This window comes from Nelusetta ayraudi, unplaced genomic scaffold, assembly GCF_046127955.1.
Source record: "Nelusetta ayraudi isolate G7.1 ecotype Tasmania unplaced genomic scaffold, CSIRO-AGI_Nayr_v1 ptg000072l, whole genome shotgun sequence".
NCBI lineage: Eukaryota > Metazoa > Chordata > Actinopteri > Tetraodontiformes > Monacanthidae > Nelusetta > Nelusetta ayraudi.
Genome location: NW_027466122.1, coordinates 1,328,863 through 1,342,519, shown reverse-complemented (window position 1 = coordinate 1,342,519; position 13,657 = coordinate 1,328,863).

Here is a 13,657-nt window from a genome sequence, read left to right as displayed (position 1 = left end):
CCCTTCAGTGCTATCCCGCCCACTCATTACTAACTACAACTGTGATTTCCCCCATGAGACTAATAACGGCCATTGGTTTAATTATTTCAGAGTCTAAACAACACCATCGCACTCGCTCCCTTTTATTTTTTATTATTAATATTATTGTCGCCGTCGTTGTTGGATTTTTTTTTTTTTTCTCCCTGTGTGTGTGTGTGTGTGTGTGTGTGTGTGTGTGTGTGCATGAAGTGACACCGAATTACGGGAATTATTCAATCGAGAGCCATCAGACAGAGAGAAAAGAAACGTCTTGAAAAGCAGCGAAATTCAGAGATGAATTTGAAAAAAAACATTTTTTTTTTTTTTTTTTTTTCAATTTTCGTCGTCGGCGTTTTAGGAAGTGTCACCGGCATCGTCACCGTCGTCGTCTTCAGCGGAGCTCCGCCGACACCGCCGACAACTTCCAGCTTACAGCTAATTAGCAGCCGAAAGGTCACGCAAAGTCAGAGTGTGATTAGAGGGAGGGATGGGGGGGGGAGGAGGGGGGCGGAAGGAGGCGGGGGGGGAGTGAAGCGGGAGGAGGTCGCGTAGATCATCCATTGAAATCCACGCCAGGTTCTTATGTTTTTGTGGGTGGAAGGGGTGTTTGTTTGTTTATTTGTTTATTTATTTATTTATTTATTTATGAAATCTTGGCTTCAATTTTTAATGGAACTCTCGTGTTGCGGCACCTGGACACGTCAGGTGACGCAGCGTCCCAGAGGGCTCTTTAAGAAACGGATGGGAGCTGTCGGAGAGGCAGCCGTGACCCGAGGCCTTCCTGAGTGTGTGTGTGTGTGTGTGTGTGTGTGTGTGTGTGTGTGTGTGTGTGTGTGTGTGTGTGTGTGTGTGTGAGCCGGCAGGATGGATGCTACTCCCAGAGAGCCGAGCGCCGCAGGGCTGCTCCCGCGGCTCCGTGTCGAGTCAAAACATCTCCTGTGGTAGGAAAACATAACATACGATGGATAAAATAAATAAATAAATGAATGAATGAACGAAAATATAGAAAGAAAGAAAGAAAGAAAGAAAGCAAAGGCAGCAGAGTTGCGCTGTCAACACGGCAACACAACAACATGTTGGATGACGCTGACGCAACCTCTGGGGGGGGGGGGAAACACGTAACACTGACTGAATGCTCACACACACACACACACACACACACACACACACACACACACACACACACACCTGAATCAAACTGATCCTTGAGAGTGTTAGAAGACCCACGCACACACACACACACACATACACACGCACACACACACACACACACACACACACACTCACACTCCTGGTCCGGCGGCACTAATGCAGTTTAATCACTCCCTGCACATCCATCAGCAGCTCCGTCCAGGCGACTCCAGTATTTTATCACCACTTTTAAGGGTTATTAGTACAAATACACTGTCGCCCTGCATTAGCGGCGCTGCGCTTCAGGCCGCCCCGCTGCTCCACACCTTCATTAGCATCTCTATCAATATCTATCAGAAGGGAAGCCGCCGCCCTCTCCTCCTCTCCTCGTCTTCTCGTCTCCGCTCCTCTCACAGCTTCTCCCTCCTCTCTTCTCTCCTCCTCTCCTCCTCCTCTCCTCCTTCTCTCCTTCCCTCTCCTCTCACTGCTGTCTGGAAGCAGCAGCGATGAGTCTTCAGGGCGACGCCTCAGTTTATTAACCCTCCTGCTTCTGCGTTCACGCAGGGTTCTTTGTGTTCTAGTACGCATCAAATCCTTCACCTTCATCTTCATCACTATCATCATCACCTTCATCACTATCATGTTCACCTTCATCATCACTATCATGTTCACCTTCATCGTCACTATCATCTTCATCATCCTCACCTTCATCATCTTCATCACCGTCATCATCATCACTATCATCTTCATCGTCACTATCATCTTCACCTTCATCATCATTGTCATCGTCACCATCATCATCGTCATCATATCACGATGATGATGACATCATCGTCACCTTCATCATCATCATCTTCACATTCATCTTCATCACCTTCATCATCACTATCATCTTCACCTTCACCTTCATCATCATCATCATCATCATCATCATCATCATCATCATCATCATCATCCTAACAGGAACCAATCAGAGACAACAAGGCCAAACGTCTGGTCTGCAGCAGCTCAGCTCAGGTCTAAGGTCAAAGGTCAAAGGTCTCCTCCACCTTCACGTCAGCTGCTGCTGCTCTTGCTCCAAGCCACACACACACATCTCTGCTAAAGTAAAGCATCCTGGTACACCTTTCATGACGTCACAAGGGGCATACGGATCTCCCTCACAGGTGATTGGCCCACACCCCCAACCAGGCGATGGCTCCGCCCCCCCAAGAGAGGATGTAAACAGAGTTAGCCCCTCTGTTTGCACACAACAATAACTCGCTTTTTTTCTGGACATCTGCAGGAATTCAGAATTTCTTTCTTTTTTTTACTTTAGAGGCAAATTTTTTTTCCCTAAAATCTTCCGAATGTGCAGATCTGCTGGTCGGTTCAGCTTTGCATCGGACTGAATACCCATCAGGCCGCGCAAGCCCGACTTCACCCGCAGCTCCTCTGCAGGGGTCCGCTGGAGCTCCCGCCCACTCAGCCGCCTCGACTCTCGACTCTGCAACCACCTGGCGGTGGCGCCGGCGAGGAGCCTCTGGAATGGGGCGTTTAAGGGCCCCCGAATGGCCCCGGCAGTGCGGCGCCGACGACGATTGGAGTTTATGTAGCAGCGAGCTTCCAAATTAAAAAGAGATTACAGCGAGAAACATTTAAATCCCCGCTGCTGAAACGGCCTCAAAGCCTGCAGGTAATGAGATTTTCAAAAGAGGAGGAAGGAAGGAGGGAAGGGAGGATGGAAGGAAAGAGGAAGAGGAGGAGGAGGAGGAGGAGGAGGAGGAGAGAAAAACTAAATCTGGAGTGTGTGTAAACGCTCGGCACATGTGCGAATCAGGAAACGCACGCACACACACACGCACAAAAGACGCTTGGATCGTTTAATGACACCGACTCCATATGTTGCATCTCACATCTCCGCCCACACACACATTAGAAAAAAATAAATAAAAAACCCACCACTTAAATCTCCCCTCCGTCTCGTCAGGTGGCTGTTTATTCTCCTTTAATTATCTTCTCCTGTCGTGCCTGGTTTTCTTTTTTTCCTCTCCTCCTCCTCCTCCTCTTTCCCAGGATCATGAAATAAAAATCTATACGTGGATTCCCTGAGCTCTCGTTATCCGCCATTCTCATATTTTATGGTAAAGTTTAAGAGAGAAAAAAAGAAAAAAGAAGAAGAAGAAGAAGAAGAAGAAGAAGAAGAAGAAAAAGAAGAAGGAGAAGAAGAAACAACAGCAGGGTAATGAAGGTTAGAAAATGACCTCATGCTGTTCTGGTCGTGGAAAGGCCATGGAAATTATTTTATTTTTTATTTTTTTTGGCCCATTCCATCATGTAAAGGAGAGAGAGAGAGGGGGGGGAGAGAGAGAGAGAGAGAGAGAGAGAGAGAGAGAGAGAGGAGGTGAGGAGAGAAAGGACGACACCGCAGCAGCAGCAACAGCAGCGGCCTGCAGAAAAAGAAACAAAAAACATCTCTTTTTGGCTAAATTCAATTTTTACCTCTCAAAGCGTGGTTAAACATGTGTGTGTGTGTGTGTGTGTGTGTGTGTGTGTGTGTGTGTGTGTGTGCGTGCGCGCCTGCCTTCCTATAAGCTGGAAGCACCTCGAGCGCTGCTGTCGTCCTTTTTCTGCAGAACAAAAGGCGGCCGGCGTTGCAAGCCGGTCCAAGCCCAGTTCTGCCCTGTTATTTATGGAAAACGAGGAGTGTATGGATTAAACAGATGATGCCAAGGCAAGCAAACAACAGCAACACACACACACACACACACACACACACACGCACGCACACACACACGCACACACGCAGGCCTTCGCTCGCTGGCTCTCAGCGCGAGACGAGCCATGAATCATTTCCCGAACCAGGAGAAAAAGGGGCCAAAGGACAAACAATCAATGGCAGTTTTTCGGGATGATTTGTGGCCCCCCGGGCACCAGGGGGCCTCGCAGCGCCGCCGGGGCCCCCGCAGCTCTTGGCAGCGGTCGAGCCGATGCAAAAGAGCGAACTCCTCCTTTAAACGCAGCCCTTGGCCGGGGCCAAAGCTGCAATGTGTGTTGCGTCGTCCCGCTTAAAACCACCAAGATGTGAAGCAGCGAACACATCCTGGATTTAGCTTCTCCTCCTTCTCCTCCTTCTCCTTCTTCTCCTCCTTCTCCTCCTTCTCCTCCTTCTCCTTCTCCTTCTCCTTCTCCTTCTTGGTTTGTTTTTTGTATCTCGTGGCCGGACAGACGGACAGATGGACGGCTGGACAGATAGATGAGGCAGCTGACGGCTGACGGAGCGATAGCGGCGAGTTTCATCCCATTAGGATGGGGGGTGGGGGTGGGTCGGTGGGGGGGGGAGGGAAAAAAAAAAACGATCACAACAATCAAACAATGCGGCGGCTAAATGATGTCACACTGTTAAAAAACTCCGGCGCTCGTCGCCCGGGCGGAGGGCCAATCACGCGACGGCGCCGCTAACGAGTCACCGGCCGACGACACGCGTTGGCTGCTCGCCGTCATGTGAGACGCCAGGGAGTGGGAGGGGTGGGGGGGGGGGGCAGAGGAGGATAAAGACGGGTGGAGGAGACGGCGAGGGAGGTGGAGGGAGGAGGGAGGGGCGGAGGGGAGGAGAGGTGAGGAGGAGAAGAGGTGGAGGAGGTGGAGGAGGAGGAGGAGAGGAGGGGAGGAGAGGTGAGGAGGAGAAGAGGTGGAGGAGGAGGAGGAGGAGAGGAGCGCTGGCTGACTGCCACTCATCTGGGCACCTTCTCCTCTAAGCAGGGCAGAAAATCAAACACGGCGAGGAGAGAATTAAGGCAGAAAGGAAAATGATTTTTTTTTTTCTTCCCCTCCTCCCCCTTCCCCCCACCCCCCCTCCTCTCTTATAAATAGCCGGGCTGCCAGGAGGCAGAGGAAATGAGAGCAAGTGAGCGCCGGAGTAAGAAAGAAAGAAAGAAAGAAAGAAGAAAGAAAGAAAGAAGAAGAAGAAGAAGAAGAGGAGCTTGAGCCTGACACGGGGCTTAGAAGTGAGAGGGGGCGGGAAGACGGACGAAGGAGAACAAGGAGGGGGAGGAGGAGGAGAAGGGTGAGGAGGAGGAAGAGAAGGGGAGAAGAAGGAAGAGAAGGGGGAGGAGGAGGAGGTGGAGGAGGAGGAGGAGACCTACTGCAGGAAGCGTCTCCAACCAGAGCAGGATTAGTGTAGCAGCTCCAGAGCCGCAGGCAGCGCTAATCACACCCCTCCTCACCCTCCTCACCCCTTCTCCCCCCGGCCTCCTCACCCACCTCCCTCCTCACCCTCACCATCCGCCACCTCCTCACCCCTCCTTCCTTTCACCCCCACCCAACCCTCCTCACCCTCCTCACCCCCTCCTTCCTCACCCTCCTCACCCCTCCTCACCCCCTCTCCTCCCGGCCTCCTCACCCTCCTCACCGCTCCTTCCTCACCCTCCTCACCCCCGTCACTCCCCTCACTTTCCTCCCTCTTTCCTCCTCACCCCAACCCCTCTGCTACCTCTACCACTCTCCCCCATCCCTCCTCGCCTCCCTCCCTCCTCCTCCTCACCCCTCCTCACTCCTTAAAGTATCATTTCGCTCGCTCTCTCCTCGTCATTATGGCTAAAATTAAAGCTGGGGATGTTCTGCCAAGACCGATTAGACCGAGCGGCTGCAGGAAGGTGCTCTCATTTTCTTTTCTTCTTTTCCATTTTTCTTTTCTGTTTTTTTCCGCCCTTAATAATAACGGCCTGAGAATCATAGAATCATAAAATCAGCAAATAGCGACGACTAGAGATGTTGTCAAGTGGCTCCGTCTTCCTCCTCCTCCCAGCATCCTCTTCCCCACCGTCACTCCTTCCTTTTTTCCCCTCCCTGTCATCACCATCCCTCCATCCATCCATCCATCCCTCCCTCCCCCCCTCCCTCCCTCCCTCCAACCTCCCAAAGATGGCGACGAGGCAACGCGAGAGCGCAGCAACACGAACAACAAGTCGGAGACGTTGCCGTGGAGGACGAGTCGGCTCTGAATGATAATAATGAACTTCCTGTTTTGTTTTGTTTTTGTTTTCTTTGGTTGTTTTCTTTTTTCTTTTTCCTGCAGCGTGAGACGGAGGGATGAAGCGGGCGAGGAGGAGGAGGAGGAAGAGGAGGAGGTGGTGGAGACCAGGAAGGAGAAGAAGAAGCAGATGCCTGGCATACGACGATGGCAGTCGGGGGAGTGTGTGAATTCATCCTCCTCCTCCGCTATAAATACACGCCGTGCCTCTGCATAGGTGTGCACGCACACACACACACACACACACACACACACACACACACATGCACAAAAAAAAAACGTAATTAGGCGTGGAGGCAGAAAAGCCAGCCGCTGTTTCTATTTTCCCTCCTCTCCTTCTTTCTCGCAGCGTGTTTGCATATTTTGTCCACAAATAATCCAACTGCCGCTAACGGGAGGAAGGAAAGAAAAAAAAAAAAGGAGGGAAAAGCTTCTCCTGAATATTCATTTTACAAGACAACGGTTTGCTGATAAGGCCCAGCGATGTGATAATCAATTAGCTAAATGTTTCTGCGCACGAAAAAATGCAGCAAAAAAAATGATAAAAATGTGTCAGGCAGGAGACGTGAGACACAACAGCGGCATCACTCCTCCTCCCGAGAAAAAGAAAGAGGAAATAAAACCGGAGAGAGGGATGTTTGTAATGAGCCCGTTTTGTCTGCGAGTGCGAGTGCGAGTGCGAGTGCGAGCCGCTCAAGTGCAGCGTTTTGTTTCTCGCCGGGCCGACAGACAAACACACCTGCAGCAAAAAAGGAGAAGAAGAAGAAAAAGAAACCGCTATCCCTCTTTTCTTTTGTCGGAGGGAAAAGTTTCCAAATGGAAGCCAAGCAGCAGGATTTTCTGATCGGTTCATAGAAACAGAGCTGGAATCCAGAGTCGGGATTCTTCTGGATTCTCTGCTGTGATGAAGGTGCGGGGGGGAAAAAAATGAAAATAAAACGTTAGCGACACACACACACACACACACACACACACAAACACCAGGCCTAAACGATGGAGGCCAGGAGGACCGTCGGCCCTCCACTGGTCGGTTGCGGGAACTGCAGCTGACCCCGATGATCCCCGGCGAAGAGGAACAAAGAAGAGGTGACGATCACCTGGACGCTGTGGCATCGGCACAAGACTGGCACGGCTACACCGAACCCCCACCCTGCCAGCCCCACCACCACCACCGAGGAAAAAAAAAAAAAAAAAAAAAGCAAGGCGACCTGCTAATGACCTCATCAGAGAGCGCGGAGAGCCTGGCGACGGCCACGGCAGATTAAAACAGGAAGATCTGAGGAAGATCTGAAGGAACCTCAGAGGAGCAACGACGAGCGGAGGGAAAGTGGCACATTTCATCTTGTCCCTGCCCCCCCCACACACACCCCCCACCACCCCCACACCCCCACCCGCACCTCTCTACACCACTCCACTACCCACCACCATCCCATAATAATAAGAGGAGCAGGAAGTGCAGATCTCCTCTGCTCCGTCCCCTCGCTGCCTGATGCTTCGCCGAGGAGGAGGAGGAGGAGGAGCAGGAGGAGGAGGAGAAGAAGAAGAAGAAGCTCCGAGCCGAGCGGGAAGTCGTTCCAGGCGCAAATGTAAATGACGAGTACTTACACGTTTAACCCAGAACCTACACACACACACACACACACACACTCACACACACTCGGAGCCAGCCTTCTAGCGGAGACCACCGCTAGCCCACCCCCCCCTCTAGCCCACAATAGCTGACATCATGTTGCCCTCTTTTGGCCGTTTGCTGCAACTGCGCCCAGCTGACCTGGGCGCCTCGGCCCTCCTTTCATTTCTGCAGCTTCTCTCAAAGCTAAAGGTATCAGCGGGGGTTTTTTCCCCTTCTTTTAGTGAACTTTTGTATCAGGAAGTCACACAGGAAGACCAGCGTTTAAAAAAAAAAAAAAGAAATGCATCAATGAAAATGTGCAAAATTCATTTGTAATTCTCCTGCCTCTCGTGTCCTTTTGACCCTCGACTTGACCGGGAAGTTCCTCAGTGAAGTCAGGACTCTCCATCTTTTTGCACACACACACACACACACACACACACACACACACACACACACACAATTTTTCCTCTAAAATGTTTGAAGTGGGGAAAAAAACGGATTCCTGAATTTCCTGGCGTTCACACCACTGGGTGCAGATCTCAGTAGGGCTTTTTATTATTATTATTATTATTATCATCATCATTTTATTTCTCATCTTTTAATCATCCAAACGGCTCCGCGTTGCTCCGACAGCCGCCGCCTTCGCCTTGATCAAATTTGTCGGGAATGTTGCTGTTTTTTGTTTTTTTTTTCATTTCGATTTTTCGTGGCGCTTGCTCGTATTTGTCCTGCCTTCATGTGCCTTGAAAGGACCGAAAAACACACACGCACGCACACAGCAAATAAAAAAAAAAGGAAATGTAAATATGCGCCGTGCAGATGCGGAAGATTCAAAACTTCAAAAAAGGAGAAAAAAGAACGGAGGCGAGGAGGAGCAGGAGCAGGTGAAAGTGGATTAGATTGGAGCGGCGACGCCGCGGATTGAAGCTCACGTCCTGCTGCTCATCCTGTTTTTTTATTCATTTACTTTTAAAAAAAAAAGAAAGAAAGAAATCATGCTGGCAGGCTGCTGTCGTCAGGCAGAGCTCCAGCAGTGTGCCATCACCACCGTATACACACACACACACACACACACACACTCCTTCCTCTTCCTCCTCTTCCTCCGGATCAATAAGGGCCCCTCGCAGTATATCATTAGACATGACCATTATAATTACTTTGCCTTATTAATTTTGCCTTAATGCCGGCGGTGGATAACGGGATATTGTAATTCAAGCCTGCTTGAGTGGAGGGAAAATAAGATAATCACAAATGCATCTCTTCTGAAAATCAATGCTGAAATGGATCTTCCAATAACGCCGTCCACGACGACGCTCTCGCACGTCGGCCGCTCGGCTGTGGAGGGGGAGGAGGGGGGCGGGGGGAACTAGCAATGGATGGAAAGAAAAAAAATGTGCAAAAAAAATTATATATATAGATATATAAGTATATATCTATATATATAGATATACGTACGTGTGTGTGTGTGTTTGTGTGCGTCAACGTATTTCACACAGGCAAAACAATATGGATTTGTGTTGCCTCGCAAACAATTTTAATAAAAAGCCATCGATCGGAGCAGCCGGGGGCCTGTGGGCGGCGAGCGGCGGACCCCCGGCGGCTCCACATCATTAATGTCCTCAACTGCTGCAAATCTGTTCAATAAGGCTGCGGCGGCGGCGGCGGCGGCAGCAGCGGTGGCGGCGGCGGCCTGGCTGCACAAACACACCGGGGCCGCAGCAGTGTGCGTGCGTGAGTGTGTGTTTGTGTGTGTGTGTGTGTGCGTGCACATCAGGCCACGATGACCACACTGAGAACACCGAACGGCCCGTTTTTGCCTGAAAGGGGGGGAGAGAGAGAGAGAGAGAGAGAGAGATGAAAAAGCAAGCAGCTTTGCTCCTTTTTTTATGTTATTAAAAAAAAAAAAAAAAAAAAGCAGAATCCTCGGTGGAAATGTGCGCGAATATACATAAATAAATAAATAAAGAGGGAGGAGAAAAGCTGCATCCAGGCGTGAGACGCCGCCTCTGCTTCCTGGAGCAGGTATCAAAGGCAGACAGTTTTAATTACCAGGTACTTTCCTTATGCTTAGGATTTCAATTTCTGCCCGCAAAAGCTGCTAATGATATTCAAAATGCCTGCTGGCAACTCCTCACTGTGCCCCCCCCCCCCCCCCAAACCCCCCAACACCACCACCATCGCTGTCTCTTCCTCCTTCCCACTAAGACGTGAATAGCCCAGTTTAGAGGCTTATATGTCCCGCAGTCACTTGGTGGAGGGAAGAAAAAAAAAAATCTTTATTCGGCTGCAGATATTCTTTCTTTTAAAGAAATATAATAAAAAGAAATTTGGCAACCGTAGCCGGGAGGAGCGGCGATAAAGACGAGGAGAGGAGTGAGTGTGTGATGGGGGGGTGGGGGGGTCGGGGGGGCACCGCACACAGAGCCTCCGATGATAAAATCATTGATCCTCGAAAGGATCCGAGCCGACCGACTCGGTCGTGACGGAGAATCGCAGCTGCGATCCACGCCGTCACGTCACGTCACAAACCTGCAGTCGGTCCGGAGGCGGCGCATCCCCATAATCCCGAAACAGGAGCGCGTGGGATTATCGGAGGGCCGCTTTTTAATTGGCCGGTATTTAGTTTGACGGGAGGAGCCGCGGGAAACTTCCCGCGTGAATTTATGCAAAAAAACAAAAAAACAACTGGCAGTCGGGTTTCTCATCAGACACCTCGGCCTCTGATGAGAGTGGAGGGAAAATATATTGACAAAGGTGTCAAGGTGTCAGGCCGAGTCTTTCCATGTGTGTGTGTGTGTGTGTTGTGTTTTGATTTTAGTTTGGATATGCAGATGAAGTCGCATACGAGTCTTTCCTTCCTTTCCTTCCATTTTGGAAGAATTTGGGCAAATAAAAATAAACTTGTACAAAAAAACCTGAAAAATCCTGCATCAAATTCAAAACAATTGCAGTTGGAAATTTGGACAAATGTTCCCACACGAAGAAAAAAAAAAAAAAAAAGGATTGGAGCGACTGAGACCCCACCCAACCGTCCGACGACGCCTCAGAGTTCCGAGCAGCAGCTGGAATCAAAGCTCGGACGAAGTGTCGGAGGGTTGTCGCTTGACCTTTGACCCACGAGTTCAGAGAAACAATTAAAAAGAAGAAAAAAAAGAGGCTGAATATTTTTCTCGCGCGCCTGAAACCGAGGCGTTAACGGCTGTCGGAAATAGAAACATCACTTTCACACACACACACACACTCACAGTGACCCCCACCTCCACCTCTGCAGCGGCAGATGAGCGGAAGCGCGTGCACGCAAACACACACACGCACACGCGCGCACTCCTGTAATCCCATCCAGTCATGTCAGACGGCGGCGTGGAGACGAGCCCGTGTGTGAGGCGTGTAATCCACTGCTAAGGCTTCACCACGCACACGCACACACGTGCACGCACACACACACACACACACACACACACACACGCTTGGTTGTTAAAAAAAAAAAAAGAAGTGATGTTTGGTGGCTGCTCTCACTCCATCTGCCTTTTGTCGCACGCAAACACGGCGCTCTGCTGGGGAGGCAGCACAACACGGACACGCTGTCACACCAGGCAGTGTGTATGTGTGTGTGTGTGTGTGTGTGAGTGTTTATCCAGACAGACACAGCAACACTCCTCTTTTGCACTCATTAAAGAGCTTCCAAAGTTTTTTTTTGTTTTTTTTGTCTTTAAATAAAAAGAAAAGCCCAGAAATTGTCTCAGCGAGAACTGAAACTCCTCCTGAATGGGTGGATGACGGACAGACCACCTGACAGACATTTGATCCGCTGAAAAGACAGAAAGAATAGAAGAAAGGAAAGAGCGCAAACGCCGCCTCTCCATCTCTCTCTCTCTCTCTCTCTCTCTCTCCCTCTGCCCGTCTGTCTGTCTGTCTGTCTGTCTGTCTGTCTGTCTGCACACAGACAATCGTGGGGAAACATCACAGCGGAAGAAAAAAAGACGCCGACGCCTTTCATCATCTTATCGCCGTCACAAATTATGCAATTTAACCCTTTTTTTCACAATTAAACGCACAAAAGCCTCTCCAGAAAAAAAATAAGGCATAAAGACACAACGTCCACGGCCAAGAAAGAGAGAAAGAGAAAAGAGAGGGAAAAAAAAACTGCTTGATGAGCGCAGGAACACACACACACATACACACACTCAAACTGGGCTGCCATAATCTGCAAATCCTGAATGTCTCGCACACATTCGGCTGTCAGGCCATTCAATCAATCACAACAGCGGGAACAATGTGTCCTATTATCATTCAGATACATGCAAAAAAAAGAGAGAGGGAGGAGGGGGATGGGGAAGGGTGGAGGGGGAGACCAAAGAGATTAAAATAAAAGAAGAAGAAGAAGAAGAAGCATGTCGGACAGGAACCCTGCTCAAAGAGAGACAGAGAGGGATGAGGGATCGAGAGAGAGAGGGAGAGAGAGAGAGGGAGGGAGGGAGGGAGGGAGAGAGAGAGAGAGAGAGAGAGAGGGCGCAGGACCCGCACACTGCAGTTCCAGCCAATGGCGTTGCAGGGAAGTGACCATGGCCGGCGATAAACAAAGCGGCGGGGAACTCCCCTCCTCTGCCAGACGGAGCGAGGCAGCCGAGCCGCCGAGCAGCAGCAGCAGCAGCAGCAGCGGCAGCAGCAGCAGCAGCGGCGGCAGCAGCAGCGGCGGCGGCAGCAGCGGCGATCGAGCTGCAGGACGCCGTCAGGCTGCCTTCAACCTCTGGCTGGCGTTTTAATTTCCCAGCATGCAGCTGGGGCGGCTGGCCGGCCGGTGAGGTCAGGAATGCAGCTGATCCTGCTGCTGCTGCTGCTGCTGCTGCTGCTGCTGCATCGTTGAAAAAGCTCCCCCGAAAGAAAAAACACAACCCAAAAAAAGCCCAATTGTTCTCAACCCCGCCGACCGACCCCCCTCCTCCCTCCTCCCCCCTCCCTCTTCCCCCTCCTCCCCCCAAACAGAGGCGTCCAACACTCACCCGGACCTCACCCCTCAGCAGAAGCCCCTCAGATATTCCTCCAGAACAGATGTGCACATTGAGCTTTTCTCCCGCCTTTTGTTTGTGAGCCTGTTCGCCGCCGCTGCCGCTGCCGCTGCCGCTCCTCCGTCTCTGTTTGCATCAGCCGCCTTCTCCTTCTCCCTTTTTCTCTTTTTTTTGTGTGTGCTTACAGTTTTTGAAGCAGGTGGATGACAAAAAAAAAAAGCATCAATCTCTGCGAGGCAGATTTGTGTGGCACATTGCACACTTTGACACCCCCCCCCCTCCCCTCCACCCCTCCCACCCTCCCACCCATCCCTCCCTGCTACCCCTCCCCTCTACCTCCTCCTCCTCTTCCTCCAGCACCAGCACTCTCTCTTTTTCCTGACTCGGGTTTAATCACACACTCCTGATTCTCTCCTGGCGGCGGAATAACGGTGAACACACACAAAAAGAAGAGGAAGCGGGCTGAAGGACGAGTGTGCATTGTGTCGTGCCGCCCGCTTTTGTTGCAATTATGTTTTGATTGGATTAGAATGGGAGGGGGACCCAGGGGTGGATTTTTTTCATTTTTTTATTTTATTTTTTTTAGTCCCATCTCCAGAGTTTCATTTGCCACATGTTGAGGTAATTTCATGCACGCTAGCAAAGAGGCGTGATCGCCGGCAAGGCCGACGCCGGATTTATTTGCTCCCATTTCAAACAGACTCGCTGAATTATTGTAGAAGAAGAAGAAGAAGAAAGAAGAAGCTGGCGACTCAGCAGGAAGTCAGAGCGGCTAAATATCGCAATAAAGAAAATTGTCATGGAAACACTTAAACTTGGAAAAACCTCTCAAATATGGCTAAAAGGTTTTGACGCTGTCATGGGGTGGTTTTTCCG